The 20,877-nt window shown below is 50.5% G+C and overlaps 1 long non-coding RNA gene across 1 annotated transcript in view; it reads right to left on the bottom strand.

The window, feature by feature from the left end:
* Positions 1 to 17,712, bottom strand: part of LOC118890579 — a 58,908-nt gene extending 41,196 nt beyond the window's left edge. The window contains exon 1 of the long non-coding RNA XR_005018764.1: positions 17,576 to 17,712. This is a non-coding gene — a long non-coding RNA (uncharacterized LOC118890579). The remainder of the gene's footprint in view (positions 1 to 17,575) is intronic.
* Positions 17,713 to 20,877: the final 3,165 nt, after the last annotated feature.

Raw genomic sequence — 20,877 nt, 5'->3', positions numbered from 1 at the left:
GACAACTCCTGACTTCTCTCTGCTCAGCAAAGACTCAGCTACACCACCCAGCCCCACTCAGTGAGGGTGGCAGGCCTGAGGTCTGCAAGTGACCAGTGGGGTGACCTGTGGTTGGAGAAAGCACCCCTCCCCCACAGCTGGGCCTCAGTTTCCCCCTCTGTGAAATGGGAGGAAGTATGAAAACCAAGTGAACGGGTGAGTTTGTTCTCTACTTCCACAGGGACACTGTGGCTGACCACAGAGGCACATGAAGGGGAATGAAGCGGCCTTGTTGAGGGGTGGGGAAGGAGGGGGGGTGGGGAAGGAGGGGGGGTGGGGAAGGACAGCACATGTAGCTGGGGCTTGGGAGATTGACAAGTTCTTCTTAGGATAACTCAGAAACGGCCTGGTGTCACTCCTACCCCAGGGCCCAGGTCCTCTCCGCTTCTCCATCACCCTCACCTCATCTTGGTCACTGCAAAGACGGTCACCAGAGCTGTCTGCTCTATTTCCTTCCTGGGAGTCCACACCCTAAGCAGGCTGCAGAGTGAACTGGTTTAGTCCATGAGCTCTGGAGTCAGACTCCAGGTAACAGTTGTGTGGCCCTGGACAATATACATAACCTCTTTGAGCCTCTGTTTTCTCATCTATAAATTAGGAATAAAAAGACCTACCTTACAGATTGAAACATGAGTGACTATAAATGTGTTTAGCCCAGCAAACGTCAACTCAGAGAACTGGTAGCTGTTGGGCAGACACTGAAGGAGTCAGGTGCACCGTGATCATTTATTCTTTAACCCAAGAAGCAGTAGCCACAAGAGAGAAGGCCTCTCCAGGACCCGTGTCTTCCTACAGCCCCAAGGTACAGCCTCTAGAATGAGCTGCCTCCTCCTTCCTGTGGAACCTGCACCTGCACATTAGTCCTGCAGAGGGCGCACATCCTCCACGAGCCAGGACTCCCCTGGAAGGCCAGGCTGCCCCAGGGACGAGGCACCCTGCCTGACCAGAGTCACTCTGCAGTCCCTGTGCTCTGGCTGGGGTGGAGGGGTGGCAGGGGAGGAAGCCTAGCCCCCTGGGCCAGAGCTGTTTTGGGGGGCTGGAAGGGGGCGGCGGAAGGAATCTGTTGTTGTTCATGGTTCTCAGAGGTCCTAAGCCTTCCGCTCTGGCTGCAGATTTGCTGGGAACTGGCAATTAGCTTGGGATCGAAGAGCCATCGGGGTCCCCCTGGAAGCATCTCTTGACAGCTCCAGAGCCCCGCGGGTGGATGCAGTAAGCACCATACCCTCCTCCACGCCCCCTCTCTTGGCTGGGAATCCCCCCGCACACTGTGGTTCAGCGTGATTTGCTGTGAGTGGCGATAATCATCCTAATGGCCCAGATGACGGCCCGTGTTTATGCAGGGTGGCCTGAGGAGAGCGGGATCTGGATGAGTCACCTCTTGGAATGGTGATGAGGGCTGCCTGGAGAGGATCTGTCTGTCAGCCTCCTCCCCAGGCCCACAGGTCTTCATCTGCGCACACCGCATGCTCAGACACCCAGGACTCTGCCATTCCCACCAGCAGAAGCTCTGCTCTGAGATGCACCCAGCACAGGGAGCAGCTGCGCCAGCCATGCTCCCCGGCCGCAGGGCAGCGTCGGGGCCAGCACTCGGCACCTGCCGCGGTCAGGGCTCCATGTGTCAGAGACCGCCTCTGTTTTCTCTAGCCCATTTCTAAACATCACCTGTTTCACAGTGTGACCGACCATTCGAGGACCTCGCCTATGTTTTCTACCCCCAAGACCAGCAGTGTCCAATAGAAATATAATGTGACCCACAAATGTATTTTTTAATAGCCACATTAAAAAAGTAAAAAAGAAACAGGTGAAAAGATTTACCTAACCCAATATGACCATAATATTATTATGTACTATTATAATACACTTGCAGCACATCTTAATTGGGATGAGCCACATTTCAAGCGCTCAGTAGCCACACGTGGCCAGTGAGTGGCTCCTGTGTGGGGCAGCGTGTGTGACACAGTCATTGCACGTGTCCCCTTCTGATGCCTGGTCTTGGTAAGTGTGCTGACTGCCTGGCTTACAGGCTGGTGGTCTCCTGGGCATCCTGCAGCAGCAGGGGCCGGGGCCCCATGAACTGCAGGTTCTCTACCTTTGATCCTTCCAGTTAGGAGGGCCCTGGGAGCCTCTGGGGGACCTGGAACCGACTCACAGCTGGGTTGGGCCCCCACGTCCTGCCCGGGGAGCCCCCATTGCACGGGAAGCTGCTGCTGTCCAGTACAGGCCCCTCAGAGCACCTGCTTCAAACTCAGTCCTCAGGGCACTCGAGGCACCAAGCTGCACCCCCAGAGCTGCCTGCCTTGCCCACAGCCTCACCTGGGGTCAATAGCCCTCTGCCCTGCATGAGGGGGGCTTTGTGCAGCCCGTAGGGGAAGTCATTATTTAGAGAGTGAAAAGGAGAGGGTGAGGATAGAGGTCCAGGAGGCAAAGGTCTGAAGGTGGGATCTGGGGACAGGAGATGACAGAAGGCCAAAGGGAATTTAGGGAAGAGAAAGGAGCAGCTGTCGGCCTTGGAGGGATGTGTGTGTGTGTGTTTGTGTGTGTGTGCGTGAGAGAGATCATGTGCGCTGAATGCCAGTCTGGACAGGGAGGAACCATGGAAGTTTCTGAGCCAGGGAAGGAAGGAATGCAGTGAAGTCTGGGTTTGAGGCACGTTAATCTGGAGCCCATACAGAAAGGACTGGGAAGGGAGAGATGAGTAAGGAAGTAACCACTCTGGGACAATTAAAAACATGCACTGTAAAAAAAAAACCATGCACTGTGACCTTCTGTGGTTGTCTCCAGCCTGGGATGGGGGCCTCCATGCAGAGGTCTGCGGAGAGAAGTGGGCCAAAGGCTCTAAGACTCCCTCTGCGTGTGTCTGGGAGGTTGGGCAGCTCCCACAGAGGGATCCCAGTGGCTTCTGGCACTGCAGCTGTGAGTTAGGTGGGGTTTGCTTCACTCCCCTTCTCTACTCTGGATTCCAGGGTGTGAGGGCTGAGCTGCAAGCCCTGAGCTCCTGCAAAGCCAACACATTCCCAGCCCACTGTGATCCAATGTGTGGCTTTTGTAAGAATTTTAAAAGGCTATCCCCTCTGGGCAGATGCAGTCCCTTGGCAGATGGTACCTTTGTGCCAAGCAAGAGGTGCCCAGTGTGGGCTGCACTTCAACCACCATCTCCTCCTTGGCCAAACCCCAGCACATAAACCATATGACCATTCCCAGCCGTCCTACATAATTCCCAGCATTAAGGGAAACTACAAAGGTGACAAGTCAATCTTGAAAACCACAAGCAGCCAGAGATGAGTCTCCCTCCTGCATCCCCCTCCTCTTCTGGATCAGGGGCCCAGAGCCACCAGGGACCGGGTGGTGAGGGGGAAGCACGGGGCGGGGGCAAGCTTGCTGGGCCCAGGGAGTCAGAGCAGCTGGGTCACGGGCCCAGGCACAAAGCCTGCTACATCTCGTCTCCTTGGAAGCCAGGTGAAAGCAACCCTAGGAGGGAGGCACAACAGAGAGTAGAATTCGTTTTCAAAAAAACTGAGGCCAGGGGCTTCCCTGGTGGTGCAGTGGTTGAGAATCTGCCTGCCAGTGCAGGGGACACGGGTTCAAGCCCTGGTCTGGGAAGATCCCACATGCCGCGGAGCAACTAGGCCCGTGAGCCACAATTGCTGAGCCTGCGCATCTGGAGCCTGTGCTCCGCAACAAGAGAGGCCGCGATAGTGAGAGGCCCGCGCACCGCGATGAAGAGTGGCCCCCACTTGCCGCACCTAGAGGAAGCCCTCGCACAGAAACAAAGACCCAACACAGCCATAAATAAATAAATTAATTAATTAAAAACTGAGGCCAAAAGAGGTTAAGTGACCTGCTCAAGATGACACAGCTAATAAGAAAATGGTGGATAGTGAGAGGCAATGTCACAGGGCAGTGAAGGTACCAGGCAGACCTAGGGTGCATCCTGGCCCTGACCTTGGGCATTCATTTCACCTTTCTATCAGTTTGTTCATCCATAAAATAAATAAATAATAGCTAGTGCTCCTCCTAGGATTAAAGTCGGCAGCACATGTAAAGTACTTAGTAACAGTTCTAGAAACTGGGATTAAAACCCCTATTTCTTGCTCAGGGAGAGATGTGGACACACTGTGGAGCTCCTCAATAGATGAAAAAGTTCAGGATGTTAGAAAGTTGTCCAAGTACCGGGCCCGCAGACCTCAGGAAGAAGGCTCAGAGAGGTGTGCCTTCCACAGCTGTAGGAGGCCTGCAGGACCAGGGTGAGTATGGCCTGCAGGGCTCACAGTCTCTCCCCATGAGCTGCTCTCAACCAAGGCCACATCCCCTGCCCAGGGCAGCTCCATCCAAGAACTGCTCCGCACGGGTCATGGGCCAGCTCTCTGCCTCACCTGGGGCAGCTCTGCAGGGCCACGTGGACTCATCTGTGACTCCATAGCGGTTCGGCTGCCTGGTCTTTCCACCTCTGCTGCCTTCACTCCCTACAGGTGAGGGGCACTCCCCACTCAAATCCCTACATGCAAACCTTTATTGCTAAGTCTGCTTCCCAGGTGTATTCATTTCCTCTGGCTGCTGTAAAAAAATCACGGCAAACTTGGTGGCTTAAAACGACATCCATTTATTCTCTTACAGCTCGGGAGGCCAGAGGTCCAAAATCAAGTCTCACTGGGCTAAAGTCAAGGTGTCAGCAGTGTTGGTTCCTCTTGGAGACTCCAGGGGAGAATCTGTTTCCTTGTCTTTTCTAGCTTCTGGAGGCTGCCTGAATTCCTTGGCTGGTGGCCCCTTTCGTGCATCACTCCAACCTCTGCATCCATTGTCATGTTTCCTACTTCCTCCTTTGACCTTCTTACCTCCCTCTCATAAGGACCCTTGGGATTACATTTGGGGCCCATTTGATAATCCAGGGTAATCTCTCCATCTCAAGAGCCCTAACTTAATCACAGCTGCAAAGTCCCTTTTGCCACGTAAGGTAACATTCACAGGTTCTGGGGATTAGGACGTGGTTATCTTTTTTTGGCGCGGGGTGGCGGGTGCTCCTATTCAGCCTACGACACCAAGGAACCAAACCTAAGGAAGCAGCCTTCTTCCCTTAAGCTGGAGGCCCAGTGTGACACTCCTCCTCTCCTTCCAAACATCCTCTGTGACACTCCCCAACAAGGGCAGTCTGATCCACCAAAGGATGGTGGCAGGGGTCTGGCTATGAAAGGACTGCTTCTGGCGGCAGTGGATCCCTAGTCTTGAGGGCGTGTGATATCCAGTTACCAGGAAGGCGTAAGCAGGCTAGGAAGGCTTTGAAGTCCAGGAATGCCTGCCCGCTCTTTCCTCTACCTCTAAATATCCCTCATCGTTCCAGGCTTGGCTGCCCCAGCCCAGGCACAACAGCTGTCTCCTCTCTGACTCTACCACGCTTCCTGACTCTACCACCAGATGCCTCCACTGGTGCATGCCCCCAGCCTGCTCCCTGCATCTGTCATTTCATGGCTGCAACTTCCCTAGACTATGCGGACAGGTCCTCCTTTTCTCACCCCCTTGATCCCTAACATGGGGTCTGTCCCCCTGGAGAGCAGAGCCCTGTCTGCTTCCAATCAATCAAATAAATGCTTGCAGAACTGGTCATGGCGAGCCAATCCGTGATGCCCAAGGAGAAATATGGAAGCGCAAGGTGTCAGCTAGGGCTCCGGCTGTTCAGTCTGAGTCGGTGCAGGCTGGGCGGGATGCTGCTGTTCCTGCAGACCCACCTGCTTGCTCTCCTGGGCTCTGAGCAACTCCGCAGTCTGCATGCAGCTCACCTTTTCCCCTGCCCCAGGGGCCTTGCAACAGTTCCCCTGTTGTCCCCGTACTTTTTGGAATAATTTATATTCTCTGTATCATCTCTCATTCTTCCCATAAGTCAGTCCTCTCTGGCTTCTGCCCCTTTATCCCTCTGAAACTGCCCTCCCCAGAGTCACCAACGACCCCCGTGCTGCCCAATGCAAAGGCAGCCGTCAAAAGGCACTGGCCACGTGGGTTTCTCTGCCACTTCCCAGCCTGGGACCCAGGTCCTAGGCATCTTGGTCTCTCTTCATAAAGGGCATTTTCTGACCCTGGACTGAACTTGGCACCCACGTGGGTCAGATTAGAATGCCAGGGGCATTGACACCCCAAGAGCAACCCTCCACCAACAAGGAATGAACTGTGGTGGATGAATAACCCTGCTTCCCACCCTTGATTGGACAGTTCTGAGGCATGTTCCATACGTCAGAGGGGCCCCACCGGGCCGGGGCTCCAAATGCCCACAGCAGTAGCCTGCTCATTAACACATGCTTTCTCCACTCTTCTCCATCCTGTCTAGTTCCCTACTCCCTCACCTGTTTCCTGCAATCACCTGGCAAACAAATGACTTCACCCAAATCCTTGTCAAGAGGCCTGTTTTCACAGAAACCGAACTAAGGCAACAGATCACATTACTCTCCTCACTGCCTTCCAGAAAAGACCGGGCTCCTTCAAAGCCCTCCAGGACCCGGGCTCGTGTCTGCCTGTTCTGCACCACTCTCACCCTCCCCAGCCTCAAACTTCACACTCTGGTAACACTGAACTGCTCGTGGTCACCAGCACCCCCCACAGCAGCTACGTCCCCCCCCCGACCCCATCCCCACACGCGGTCTGGCTCCTGCCCTCTGCTGGGAATGCCCTTCCGCCCTCTCTTGTACCTCTGCCTTCTGCTCAGTGCAGGTATTTCATCTTGGAAGGCTTCCTTAGCGACTATAGAAGTCAATCCTCCGGCTCCCTGCCCCACCCTAAGGTGAGCATACTGTGAAGTCAGCTTCAAGGAAGTAGTAGCCAGGATGGAGTGAGGTGTTGGCCCAGAGCTCAGCCCCATCTTGCCCAGTGAGACCTTGCCCTGCGGAGGCTGCAGTGAGCTGCTCTGTGGTCAGCCCTGTCAGCAGCCCCCTCCTAGGTCCTGCAGGCAGGACGGAAGCCCCTTCCACCCCCTTGCCTGGAGGTGTGCTGAAATCAGCTGGCACTGACTCAGAAGAACCAAACTTGTGCATCTCTTCCCAATTCTGCATTCAGTGACATTGTGCTGGGAGCTTGGAATCAGCCATGGTGAGAGTATTAACACCATGGAAATTGGAAATGCTACAAGGCAAGGATTTCGTTTCCTTCAGAGAGCCACCACTGCCTTTGCCCCATCCCCACCCCCTGCCACCTGTGGCTCCCAGGTGTAATGGAATCCTGAGTGTGTTTGTGGGTTTGTAGCACAGGTTCTGACTCTGATTTCCCTCAAGAGGCAGGGCAGAGACAGCTAGAGGGAGGGAGGTCAATTGGGCAGCATGGTGCCAAGGAGCCAGGGACCAGCGTACAGCTGGGAAAGCAGAGCAGGGAGGAACTGGGGCTGGAAGACAAGGCCAGGTGTGTGTGTGTGTGTGTGTGTGTGTGTGTGTGTGTGAGTGTGAGAGAGAGAGAGAGACTCCAAGAGAAACAGAGAGACAGCAAAGAAGAGACAAGGAGGGGAGAGACATGGACAGATAAAGCAAACACAGACAAAGCAAACAAAAAACACAAAAGAAGGGAAGAAGACAGAGTGGGACAAGGCGAATGGAGACAGAGGCAGAAAGGCGAGGAAGACAAACCAAAATGGAGAAAGCCAAGGGCCGAAATTGAAGAATCTAGGGACAGAGGTGAAAATTGGGAAGTGATGAGCAAAGACAGCAGCACGAGAGGACCCAGGAGGGCAAGCAGGCCCAGGCCCAGCTGACGATGAAAACTGCTCCCACCGTGTTGGGCTCCTGGTTCACGGGGGGGGGGTGCAGCTTGCTAGAGAGGCTCGGAGAACCAGCTTCCCACGCCGCCCACCCCAGCCAGGTATGAATACCTCCTCAGGTGTCAATCAGCTCCTCGATTCAAAGATGCAAATGGTTGATTGCTTCTTCAATTTAGGCACTAAATCCCTCAGTAATTCAATAACACATTGCCCAATTACTCACAGGACGGGACGAGCGATTTTTAAATTAGGTAAAGAAATATTTAGGCAATTAAATTGCTAAGTGATCTGATTGTTGCTGAAACAAATTCCCTCATAAATGCACCCTTGAGTTTTTTATCCTCCCTTGTTAAGCTGACCTGTGAAAGGGACGCGCAGATTTAGGAGTCTGCTTGCTGGCTCTCCCCAGCTGAAGCCAGCACATCCTTGAGGTTAGGGTCCCTGGATTCATGCCCTTCCCCTTGCTGGGTGGTGTGCTGAAGTCAGCTGGTGCTGGCTCAGAAAAACAAATTTGCACATCTCTTCCCAATTCTGCATTCTGTGCAGCATGTTGGGAGGCTGAAATTGGTCATGGGGGCGGGGGGGGGGGTTATACCATGGAAGTTGGCAGATGCTACAGGCCAGGGCTTCTTTTTCTCCTCAGAAAGCCACCATGGCCTTCACCCACCTGCTCCACGCCCAGCAATCTACGGCTCCCAGATGTGCTGAACTGCGAGCACTCCTGTGGATTTACAGCATTTGCCCCAGGTCCTGGCTGTGGGCCTCCCTCGGGGGCAGAGCAGAATCCCTGTGGAGGTGGTCAAGCGGGCAGCTTGATGTCTATGTGGACTTGCTGGGGCCTGTCCCAGGGCAGGCCTGTCCCTGAGCCTCCCCTCAAGGCAGTGCGGTCTAGAGGGAAGAGAACTCAGACAAGGAAATCCAGGCCCAGCAAGGGAAGTAACCGGCCATGTGTCGCCTGCAGTGTGGCTGGGTGTGGGTGGGGCACAGGCAGGTCTCCTGTGCTGCAGCTTCGGGGCCTCTCTTGCAGCCTCAGCTGCTCGGACTCAGAGTCCCAGAAGGTTTGTGGTGCTACTTCTACATAGACAAGTATTGTTGTTATTTATATCAGGAAGGTGTGCCCTGGTGCCTGGTGGCCCTTTGTGCTGCCCACCTTGAAGGATGTGGTGGGTAGGCGAACGGGGGGACCTAAGTAGGGAGAAGGGTGGAGAGAAATGTCAGAAAAGCATCTCAAGTGTTGCACTGGGGTGAGAGACCCTCCCTCTTCTAGGTCTTTCCACCCAAATTGTCAGTAAACTCCAATTTGTTTTTTGAGTGAGTGAAATCTGAGGGGGAGGGGCAGCTTGAAGAGAAGGATGAGGGACCAGCTGCATCGGTTACACAAGGAGGGGACAAAGTGGTTGAGGAGGAGGGCAGACGGGGACAGAACCACAGACATGGGAGGAGAAGGCAGGAACTTCTCTCTCTATTCCTCTGGGAAGCAGATTGTTTGGGAAAACCAAGCCCAAGGCACATCCAGAGCAAGTGTCTCAATCTTCCCTTGTGAGAAAGAAGAGGGATGTCCGGGCCCATGAGGAGGGGCAGCTGAGGTCACGTAACTCAAAGGGGCCCAACCCCAAGCATCCAGGAGGTGGCTGCAGTGCCTTGGATCTGAGCTTCGCCAAACGTTGGTCTACAGATCCCCCCTCACCCCCAAGCTGGAATGGCTCATAGGCCAATATCATGTATGTGGAGAAGACAATCTGAAAGGCCTGGAAGATTCTGCTCTGCAAGCCCTGTTCTCTGTCCCACCAGCCGTGATATAGTAGGGACTCCCCTTCATAAAGAGACCCCCAACCAGCCATGGTTCCATGCAAAGCTGGCCACAGAGACCCAACCCTGAGGGCGAGGGGCCAGGCCAGTCAGCTGAGCACCTTATTCCCATTCATTCATATTCTCTCTCTCTCTCTCCCTCCTCCCAGCCAGTCTGGGTCCTCACTCCCCATCAGCTAACTAGCCCACAGCAAACAGCTAAATATAGTCCCTTATTCCTTGAATCCCAGAAACCGCCACTGTCCATCAACATTCATTTCTCAGTCATTCCAGCCACGAGCCAGCTGCTGCTCCTGGAACCTCACTGGCTGCTCTCAAGCCCATTTTTGGGGGTGGGGGGGGGTGGGGGGGGTGTCTGCATGAACGAAAACACAAGTTTGAGAGGGCAGCTTTAGAAGGTGTGAAACTGGCATGGACTTTGGAATCAGAGAGACAAGGGTTCGAATCTTACCTTCACCACTTCCTGGCTGTGTGACCTCAGGCAAGTTACTTAACCTCCCTGAGCTGCCTCATCCTCCTCTGTATAATGGGACTAATACTGCCTGGCTCACATGACTGTTGGGATTGGCCAACCAGGGTAATAGGTGTCAAGCTTCTAGTCAAGACCTGGCACAGACAGAGAGCTGGATCACTGTTCATTCCCCTCCCTTCATGCAGTCATTCTTGGCCTGTCCCACAGTAGGACAGAAACTAGAATTATAATGCCTGCCCAGAAAATGGTGTTACTGAGGTCTGTAAAATCAGTGGCTTTGTTATGGACAGAGTATCTCTCCCTATGCCCTGACCCGGGACTTCCTCTTTGACACTGGGAGAACCAGACACACACACACACACACACACACACACACACACACCCCTAGACACACACGAAGGCATGTGCACATTTATCAGCTCCGAGTACAGGTGCACAGAGGACGGGCTGACTGAGGCAAGAGGAATGGGCAGGGAGCATGCGGTACCCATCCTGCCAACCTGCCTCTCTGCTCTCCCCTCCAGGGCCGGGCCTGGGCCCTGGATGTGTGAAGAATCTTTGGCGCCCTCTGCTGACGACGGTGCTGCCTGCAGCCCACATCTGACCTAGCTAGAGCCTGTGGAACGGGCCCTGGGTGCCTGGGGGAACTAGGCACTTCCCTCCCTCTAGTGCAGGAAGAGGGAAAACCAGAAGGGAGGAGAAAGAAAGGAGATGCGGGACAAAAGAAGGGAAGAGTGGAGCCTGGGCCCCTTCTGTCCCCAGAGCCATCAGGATGGAGGATCAAGCTATGCGGCCCCTCCATCAACCACAGCAGTTGCTCATAGCAGAGTCACCTCTTCAGATGCACATCACGACCTTCTGGAGACCTCATGGTGACACAACCAGTCCCCAGGGAGTTTCTCAGGCTCTGTCTGTGATGCCCGAAAGTCCATAACAGGCCAGGAAGACTTTTCTACTTTCTCTGGAAATGCCAAGGCCCAGACCTTCAGTCTTAGAGGCAGGAGAGCTGAATGGTAAAAACTTGTGGACTTGGGAGCCTGACAGACCTGGGCAGAGGGCCAGTACTGGCCCTCACTAGCCACGTGCCCTTGGGTTCCTAATCTTTCCAACTTAACCTCTGCATCCTCATCCTCAAAATGGATGAAAATAATACAGTTGCTGTGATGATTCAATGACAACTCATATAGAGCACAGCCCACGGCCTGGCACATAGTAAGTGGGCACTAAATGCCAGCTATTATGATTTCTGTGATTGTTTCCCTTGCCTGGGCTTCATGAGGGGTGAAGGCCACAGTGTCATCAGAACTTCTGCAGCTTGTGTGGCACCCTGGCAGGTGAAGAGATGGTGGGGTCGTCAGAGCCCCATCCTTACAGAAGACCATGGTGTCAAAAGGTCAGATGCCTGCCGGGAACACCAGTTGTGAATGCCTGATGGCACCAATCCTCTTTTTCCTGGGATGGGTCTTCCCTGCTCCTCTGCGGAGCTGCCCTCCCCAACCAGGCTGACTGTCCAGGGTGTGCACCTGGCCTGACCCCACCAGTGAAGCCGTCCTCTGGGATTTTTTAGACTTGGGACCACTGAGAGTCAGTTTTCTCTTGGGACAGAACCTCCACGTTACAACACCTGGAAGCCGTCAGTGGCCATGTTTTCTGTCTTCTGGACAAAACCTGTGTACAGTGAGAGGAAAGAATGAGGCTGACCTGCAGCAGGAAGCAAAAACGAGGGCTGGGAGAGGGCTGGTTCCAGGTGTCACTCGTGCCCACCTGCGTCACCACCACTCCCCTGGCTCAACTACTGAACTCTTACTTAGATTCTGTGAGATGCTCCGGGATCCCTCCAATAAGTCCCCACTTCTACATAAGATAGCATGAGTTGGGCTCTTGTCCTTGCAAGCAAAAGGACAAGACATGCTCCTTGACCCCCTCGGTCCCCGGCCGATGGCCTTCCCTCTCTGTCTTCACTCACAGAAGCTCCCATCCCCTTTTATACATTCCTTACCCCCGAAATGTTCCAAAGCTGTTTTTTTCCCCTTTTGCTTTTAAGAAAGAGTTTTTCAAGTGTAACACGTTCATTGCAGAGTCTCAATTTGTTGGGGTATAAACATGAAATTGTTTTCTAACAACTAACCCCCCCTCACCCAGCTGTGTCCTGCTGAAAGCCCCTTTCCCACTGGGTGGCAGGGCTCTTAATGACATCTTGGTTGCATCGCACAACTCTCCTACCATCTTCATCTATTGGAACAGTCTCGTTTCAGCAATCAACACTCAGTCCTGTTCATCTCCCCCGGCAGAGCTGAGACCCCAGAGTGAGGGGGAATCCGGCTCTAGAGCCGTCTTCCTCCTCTCTCTTCTAGGGATCTCTGGGACTCGGGGGCCAGGAGAGGGGTGTGGAAGCAGATCTCACAAGCCTGTCCTCTCCTGGCTGCATTGCCACTCTGGTTACTCCGACCCATCCTCTGTTCACAAGCTGACTCTCTCGGAGGGCCTGTGCATTTCTTGAAGCCTTAGAGCAAGGCCCTCCTGGGTGAGGCACCAGCATGTCAGCTTGAGCCCAGCTACCTCCCACAGTGCTCCTTCTTCCCACCCTGCCATCTGTCTCCTATTTCCCTTTCCCCTCCCCAGGCAGCCCGGAGGTATATCACAGAGTCCACAGATGAAGCAGACACCCACCTGGGGATGACAAGCTTGTCTCTCCTTACAAGAAATTCCCTGTGGCTTCAGGGAGGAAAAGCACCCCATCATCAACCCCCAAGAGGGGAGAGAGTAGCCTTGGCCACATGCACTGCACTCCCCACGTGGCAAATGACTCTCTCCCGCCTGGCTCCTCTTCCGGGCACTGTGGGCTGTCATGGTGCCAAGAAGAGAAGAGCCAGTCCAGCCCCCTTGCGAGCCCTGCGGAAGAGCGATGGTGTGAGCTCCCGGCGCTCACTGGTAACCCTCTGAATGTAGGGACACAGGGTCCCTGGTGTCTTTTGTTCTCAGTTTGGGGTCTTAGCTGCATCTGGAATAGGACAAGTCCCACACAGCAGCAGGTCATGCTGTTGCAGGGCTCTCCTCCCTCCCAGAGCCCAGCTGAATTGATCAAAAGAATATAAAAGAAGGGAAAGCCCAAATAAATAAATATATAAATACATTATTTTAAATTGAATTAACAAAAAGAAGGGCAAGGCTGAGTCGGCTTGGAAGCCAGGGGAAGCATATTCCCATGGCAGGAATACTGAGGATCTGCGGAGAATACGCATGACCCGGATCGAAGGGAGACCCCGAGGGCTGCTTCCCAACTCCAGTTTCTGAGAAAGCTAAACTTCCTTCATGAGAAATAAGTAGATGAGGTCCTGGCAGCATTTGCCAACTGCCTCTGAATTTGGAGGGCAGGTGGTGGGACATGGGGCTTGCAGAGAATATGTCATTCGGAAGCCCTTTCAGTGCTGCGGATCAACAGCGTTTGGGAGGAGCTGACTGGGGGCCTTGGGGTGCATGTGGTTGCTAGGCCAAGTGGATAACTGGGGGGAAGCTCTGAATCAGTGTCTCCCTGATACCACGCTTCTCCTTCCCTGACAGGGTGGGCGCAAGTCTTATCATGGCTGCATCAATTACGTAGAGGAGTAGCCTAGTGTATAGCTGGCCCCTGGTGCAGAAGCAAGATTCCCCACTGGGTCTGCCCCAGCCAACTCCCATTCTTCCCCCCAACTAGATCCCTGAGCTGGTAATGGCCCTTGGAAGGCTCTACTTGAGTGGAGAAAGAACAGGACACACACACACACACACACTACAGCCAGCAAGACCCACAGGTCAACTCTGGAGATGAGTGGGGGGACATATGACACGGGCAATTTGTGTTCACAGCCAGTTGGTGACATGAGTTTGCATTTACCAGTCCTTCAGCCTAAAAGATGACTGGACAGTTGGAAAAACATCCAGGTGGATGGTGAGCTAAAGAGAATCCATTTCTTTCCCTCTTGTTTTGGGGAAAATAATAAGATTTTACAAAACATTCATTTTTTAAGGAGGAGTAAAAGCAAACACCCACCCACACGCGCACACATACGCTTGCAAACACACAGTCTTTGAAAAGATCCTGTATCATGAAGGGAAAAGAACGAGTCCCTCAAAGGGCAGAGAAAAATAATTCCTTTGAAAAAGCACTTCATTTAATTAAAATGTGAACTCTAAGAAAGGAGAGTGGAAAAACAAGACGGGAAGAATGAAATGAGAAGGCTGCTGGCTGAGAGGTAGGTGGAAATCTGAAGCAAACCATATAGGAGAAAGAAAGAAAGGCTGTAAAGAGACTACAAAGGCAGCAGCAGGATTTAAAATTGCATTATGATGGTAAAGAACAGAATTGAAACTACAGAAGACTGAATCTGTAAAAGTAGAGACAGATATAAGTCCTCTGAGAAGGCAGAGGAAAAGCCCAAAGGGATAAAAACAAAGAGAGAGGCCACAATAGACATCAAGACCAAAAGAAGAAACCAAACAAATGAAACAAAAGCAAGAATGGAAAAAGAAGAGGATACTCCTGAGCTGATGGGAAGCCTAAGCCTATACATTTAAAAGGTTCCTTTTTATCTAAGTCAAATTAATTAAAAAAACAACTTAGAAATACCATGCAGGATTTTGTCCATTTTAAGGGTAAAGAAATAATCCTATAAGCACCCATGCAGAGGGGAAAATGGGAGAAACATCTACAACATTCCTGAATAATGTTTAATTGGAAGAGAGTTTCCATTCCATGGAATGTTGGGAAGTACTTATGTTGGAGAAAAAAGCTTCTGTCATAAAACAAACTTGGGAGATGCAGAGTGAAGCAAAACAAGACAAGATCCTATACTGAAGCTTTCTCAGGGGTTTTAAAGCATTTGTGAAATTAGTGATATTAGCAAGCACATCTTTCCAAGCTTATTCAACGATAAAATCCGTTTCCACTGACTCTGTGGAAAGACAGGTGCTCTATGGAACACGCTTTGGGAACCACGCTTCTACAGAATTTTGAGAGATCACAATTTTGTAACCTAAAATTCCAACAATCTGCCAGGTGCACTCATGCATGAAGACAACAGAAAAAGACTTTCCTGCACTCCAGAACTTAGGATACATGCCACGTGTTGTTCTACCTTTCATGGGGGAGAATCCTCAGGGATGCACTCTTAGCAAGCAGGAAAGAATCAAAATAAGCAAAATCATAGTAAACAAACAAACAAAAAATCAGTATAGGGAAGCTGCTGTATAAAGATGTGGAAGTGAATATTAAAAACTTGTCAGACGTATGATTATGTACGTATCCGTCAGAGTCCAGTCACGAGACAGAAACCACAGCAGAAACCACATCCTTCCCTGTCTAGTCCCAGGCCCCAGGGGGCTGAGCCCACAAACCACATTCATCCCCCAGGCTTCCTGATCCTCCAGCTTCTGGTTGGATTCTGACAACAGGGAGCAGGGCAGGAGGCTGGAGGGCCGAAGGCGAGAAGCATTGCTATATTCTTCCTGCTCCCTCCCCGCTTTAGTGCCCTCTTTCTGGCAGTAGCAGTGTCCCCAACCTCAGCTCTTGCCTGGACCTATCCTCCAAGGTGCCAGCTCTCTCTGGGTTCCTCCCTCGTCCCCGCAGCCCTGGGGATGGTGGTGTCTCCCCACTAGTGCTAATTTCTGGGTGCCTCGCTGTCCCTTGTTTGTTCCCTTCACCTTATCCACACTTCTATGCGGAGTCCCTTCATTAAAGTCTCTCTATTTAAACCATTTGGGGGGGATGTTTCTTGCCAGGACCCTGACTCACACACTTCTCAACTCTTTTGTAAACCTGGAATAACCCTAATACTAAAACCTGACAAATGGCGCAAAGAAAAACAGAACGAACGCTAGTCTCTTTTATATAAAGTCCTAATAAAAATTTAATCAAAGTCCAAAGCAGTCCAAGAATGTATCAAGAGAGTGTGTCCAATGCTTTCACCATAAGCGTCTTTGCCACAGAAATCTTTGCCGAAAGCATTTTTGCTGTATAACTAATGGGCCGTAAGGCGATTTTGCTGAGAAAGATCAAATAACTGGTTAACAGTTTTTGTTTGACTGTTTGCTTTCCACTGGTTGAAATGTGTTAGCATTTCTTCCAGTTAGAGACGTTATTGACGGCTTTATGGAGCTGACAGATGACGACGATTTGCCCCAAGAGTTGGTTTCTTATTCTGAAACACACTACACTGGAGGAGAAAGAGGCCTCGAGGGCCTTGAAGGTGCAGAGTTGAGCCCACTTTTCCCACACAAGCCTGGAAGGATGATCAACGGACAGGGGACATTATGGCAAGAACTAACGACAGTGTAGAGGCTTTCACGGCTCAGTACAGGGCTCAGGTACAAATACGCATCCCACAACTTGGAAACGGATACCTCTCCTAGTGAAGGAAGAAATTTTAGCCAGAAGGAAAAAGAGCAATGCCAAATGAGAAGTCAACAAGTGAAAGTATAAAATACTATGAATGAAAGACCTGGAAAAACAAGTGCAGATAGGGACAATCCACAAAATATAATCAGTTATTTGTATAGTATTGCCATGAATCTATGCACATTTTAAATGTATTCAAATATTTTGTATTTTGTAATAAAGTCTTTTAAATTTCATTGTTCATTTTTCATGTTTCTGTCCTTCTTAATGTCCCTCTTTAATCTTTTATGGCAAAATTGCCTTACAGCCAGTTAGTTATGTGATATAAACGTTTGTGGCAAAGATGTCTTGGCAAAGATGCTTACAGTGAAAGTACAGAACCATGAAAAGAATACACCATGAGCAAACATTCCTGGAATGCACAAATGATGTTATATCAAAACTGCAGGAAACTGATTAACCACAGCAATAGGTCAAAGGAGAAAAAAGATCATTTTACGTGCTGAGTAGATGTTTGGTAAATTTCAACATCCATTCCTGATTTTCTTTTAAAAAGCTCTAGTGAACTGGAGATTGAAGTATACTTATTTCACGTGGTAAAAAAATATTAGCTCTCAAATCCACAGCCAACACCAAAACAGTGAAATACAAGAAGCATTCTCATCAAATATGGGAACAAGACAAAGATTTTCACTGTCTTATTATTCAACATTATTCTAAAAATTCTAGCTAACGCAATTAGAAAAAATATAACAAGAGAACAAATTATAATTATTTGCAAATATGACTCTCTTAGAAAAACTAGGAAAAGAAACACAAAATTATCAGAAAAGAAGAGTTCAGTAAAGTGCCCAGTTATAAAATAACCACAGAAAGTTAATATCTTTTCTACTTCCTGATAACTTGTTAGAAAACATTATGCAAAAATTAAATAAATAAAGATGCTGTATTAGTTATCCATTGCTGCATAACAAATTACCCCCAAAGCTTAGTGGTTTAAAACAACAGCATTTATTATCCCACAGTTTCTGTGGGTTAGGAATCTGGGTATGGCTGAGCTGAGTTCTCTGTCTCAGGGTCTGTCACAAAGCTATGATCAAGTAGTTAGCCAAGGCTGTGGTCTCATCTGAAGGTTCAAATGGGTGAGCTCACTCACATGGCTGTTGGGCTGAGGGCCTCAGTTCCTTGTTGCAAGGGCTTCCCATAAGGCAGCTCACAACATGGCAGCTGGTTTTATTAGAGCAGGCAAGTGAGAGAGCCCGAGAGAAAAAGAGAGCTCCAGCAGGACAGAAGTCACAGTCTTTCACAACCTAATCTCAGAATTAACATCCCATCACTTTATTCCACATTCTGTTCACTAGAAGCGAGTCATTAGGTCCAACCCACACATAAAGGGAGGGGATTATACAAGGGAGTGACTACCAGGGATCATTGGGAACCATTTCAGAAGCTGCCTACCACAGATGCCATTGCCATGTTTCATGAAAAGAAGCACCAAACACATATATTCATCTATAAAACTTGACTGAAGAACAACAATTAAAAAGACCTTAATAATAGAAAGATACACCATGTTCCTGAATGGAAACACTCAGTGTTGAGAAGAAGTTAATTAGCACTACATTAATCTATAAATTTAATCCAATTCCAATCCCAGAGGGATATTTTGTTTCGTTTTTGTTTAACTTGGCAACAAAAAAAAAAATCTAGAATCCATCTAAATGACAAGCACAAAAAATAATTTTTGGTGGTCCAGTGGTTAAGATACCGTGCTTCCATTGCAGGGGGCACGGGTTCAATCCCTGGTCTGGAAACTAAGATCCCACATGCTGCACGGTGCGGCCAATAAATAAATAAATAAATAAATAGGACTTGTACTCTCAGTTAATAACCCTTGTTTAAAAGTCACAATTACTAATATAGGGCATATCAGTGTAAAAATGATCTGATAAGCCAATGGAACGGAATAGAAAGCCCAGTCAAACAGAAGAATATTCAGTATGTGATAAAATGGACTTTCAGATCACTAGGAATTCATTTATGGATTAATTTATGATTCATGTTGGGACAGTGGCTTAATTTGTTTTAAAGTTGTGTTCTTACCTCTCACCACATATGAAGATAAAATAGATTAAAGAGTTAAATAAAAAAGTGAAGTGAAATTATAAAATCTTGAAATTTAATTGAAAATGTGTACATTCTTGATGAAAGGTCATACAACGATAAAGTCTGAGATCATAAAGGAAAAATCAATAATTTGACAGCTTAAAAATGAAGCACTTGGGGGCTTCCCTGGTGGCACAGTGGTTGAGAATCTGCCTGCCAATGCAGGGGACACGGGTTCGGGCCCTGGTCTGGGAAGATCCCACATGCCGCGGAGCAACTAGGCCCGTGAGCCACAATTACTGAGCCTGCGCGTCTGGAGCCTGTGCTCCGCAACGAGAGGCCGCGATAGTGAAAGGCCCGCGCACCGCGATGAAGAGTGGCCCCCGCTTGCCACAACTAGAGAAAGCCCTCGCACAGAAACGAAGACCCAACACAGCCATAAATAAACAAATAAATAAATAAATAATTTAAAAAATGTTAAAAAAAAAAAAATGAAGCACTTCAGTATATCAGGAAAGTATTAAAAATACTGATTCAAATGACAAACTTCAAAAATTACTTGCACAATATGTGACAAAGTGATATACAAAAAGATGCTAAATATACTACATTTTATAAATCAATACTAAGCAGATGAACGTTACAACAGAAAATAGTCAAAGAATATGAACAGGAAATTCACCATTTATTCATTTATTCAACAAATATTTATTGAGTGACTCAAAGGTCACAGAGTCAGCACAATGATTCACCTCTATTCAGGACAGTCACTCTGTTCTTGTCTGTTTACGTGTATCACTCTCACTAGACTGTGAGCTCTTTGGGGATCCCGCAGCCAGCACAGGGCCTGCATGCAGCAGGCACCCAGGGAACATGCTGACTGAATGAGTGGACAAATGAAGGAATAATTGGGAGAAACAGATGAGGCAGAGTAAGAGAGATGTGAAAGAACAGAAACGAATAGTAGAGACTGCCAGCCACTGAAACGGAGGGAGACAGAGAAAATGAATGAATGAAAGAATGAATGAGAAAATGGGGAGTATTGAAAACAGAAACAAAAAAAGGTAGAGTAACCCAGAAAGACCCAAATGGAAGTTAAAGATATAGAGGCAGGAAAACAAAAGCAGAGAGACAGAGAGAGAAAAGAGCCTCCCTTAACCTTGCCAGGCTGCTATTAGAACCACTGGGTTCCTGCCTCAGTTTCTCTGCCAGTTCTCCAGAGTTTGCCACGCTGCAGCCCAAGGGACTGGCATCCTGCTTGGTCTCACCAGCTCTCTCCTTCGGGCAGGGGGCTCTGTTAGCTCCTTCTCCCTACCGCATGCTGGCTGAGTGCTACCCACCCCCCAACCTTGACCTAAGGGGCTCTCCTACCCAGCAGGCCCCACCCAACATCTTCGGCAAAATCCCTCCCCGCAAGGAAAGCCCCTGGGATGATATCCCCTCTCCTGTTCCTGTAATAATGATCTTCCCTGCCTCTGCCAGCTCTGGACCCTGGGATGGAGGAATGGGGGGCGGGGGTGGGGTGGAGTGGGGTGGACAGGGAATGTTACCATTCAGCAAGCCCCAGAGCCCCACCTGCCTCTCCCGAGGGGGAGAAAGTCAGGAAGGGGAGAAGCTGCTGGGCTGGTGGCCGAGGGGATCAGGGGATCGAGGAGGCTTCCTGCCTCACAGAGCTTTGCCTTGATGCCCAGACTATTTTATCAACTCTGGTGTTTCCAATTCCCCAGGGAACCTTGGAAGCTACGAGGAAAAACAGAGTAGGAGGTGGCCAGGGCCACCGAATTCCCCTGGGTCCTAGAGAAGGGTGGGTTCCTTCCCTCCCCCACCTCCCCCCACCCCATTTGTCCCTCAAAAGATTCTGACCTCACCACCCCCATTTCCGGGCTTCTCCAGAGTTCCAGCCCTGAAGAGAGGCGCTTCCAAACCAAAGGCCCTCAGCCCCCTCCGAGGGCCCTTCCACAGCTGCCTTCCTTGGTTCTGGGGACCAAAGCCCCCCTGCCTCCCCGACCATTGCACCAGATGTGGCTTCGGGGGAGGGGTGGGCACAGGGCCCAGCTGGCAGTGGTCACTTGGTGGTCCTCTCCCTGCAGAGTCAGCGTGTTCTGTGCCAGCTCGCCAGGCCTCCTCACTCAGCACTTCCTCCAGCCCATTCCTAGAGGCAGCGGCTGGGGCCTGCACAGTCCAGTGCTGGCTGGGTTGGGCCTTCCATCCCCAGTTCAGCACAAATCCCATCAATGGCCTTTGCTGAGCTGTCCACCCAGGTGCTGGGTCCTGGGCTCAGCAGCCAGGGATCAGGGTGGGTGGGGGAGACCCAGGCCTGTCCCATGTGGGGGACAGAGGGCAGGGGCTCCC

This window comes from Balaenoptera musculus, chromosome 2 (genome assembly GCF_009873245.2).
Source record: "Balaenoptera musculus isolate JJ_BM4_2016_0621 chromosome 2, mBalMus1.pri.v3, whole genome shotgun sequence".
NCBI classification, from domain to species: Eukaryota; Metazoa; Chordata; class Mammalia; order Artiodactyla; family Balaenopteridae; genus Balaenoptera; species Balaenoptera musculus.
Note: the sequence above shows the minus strand (reverse complement) of the source record. Positions and strands in the feature narration are given on the sequence as shown.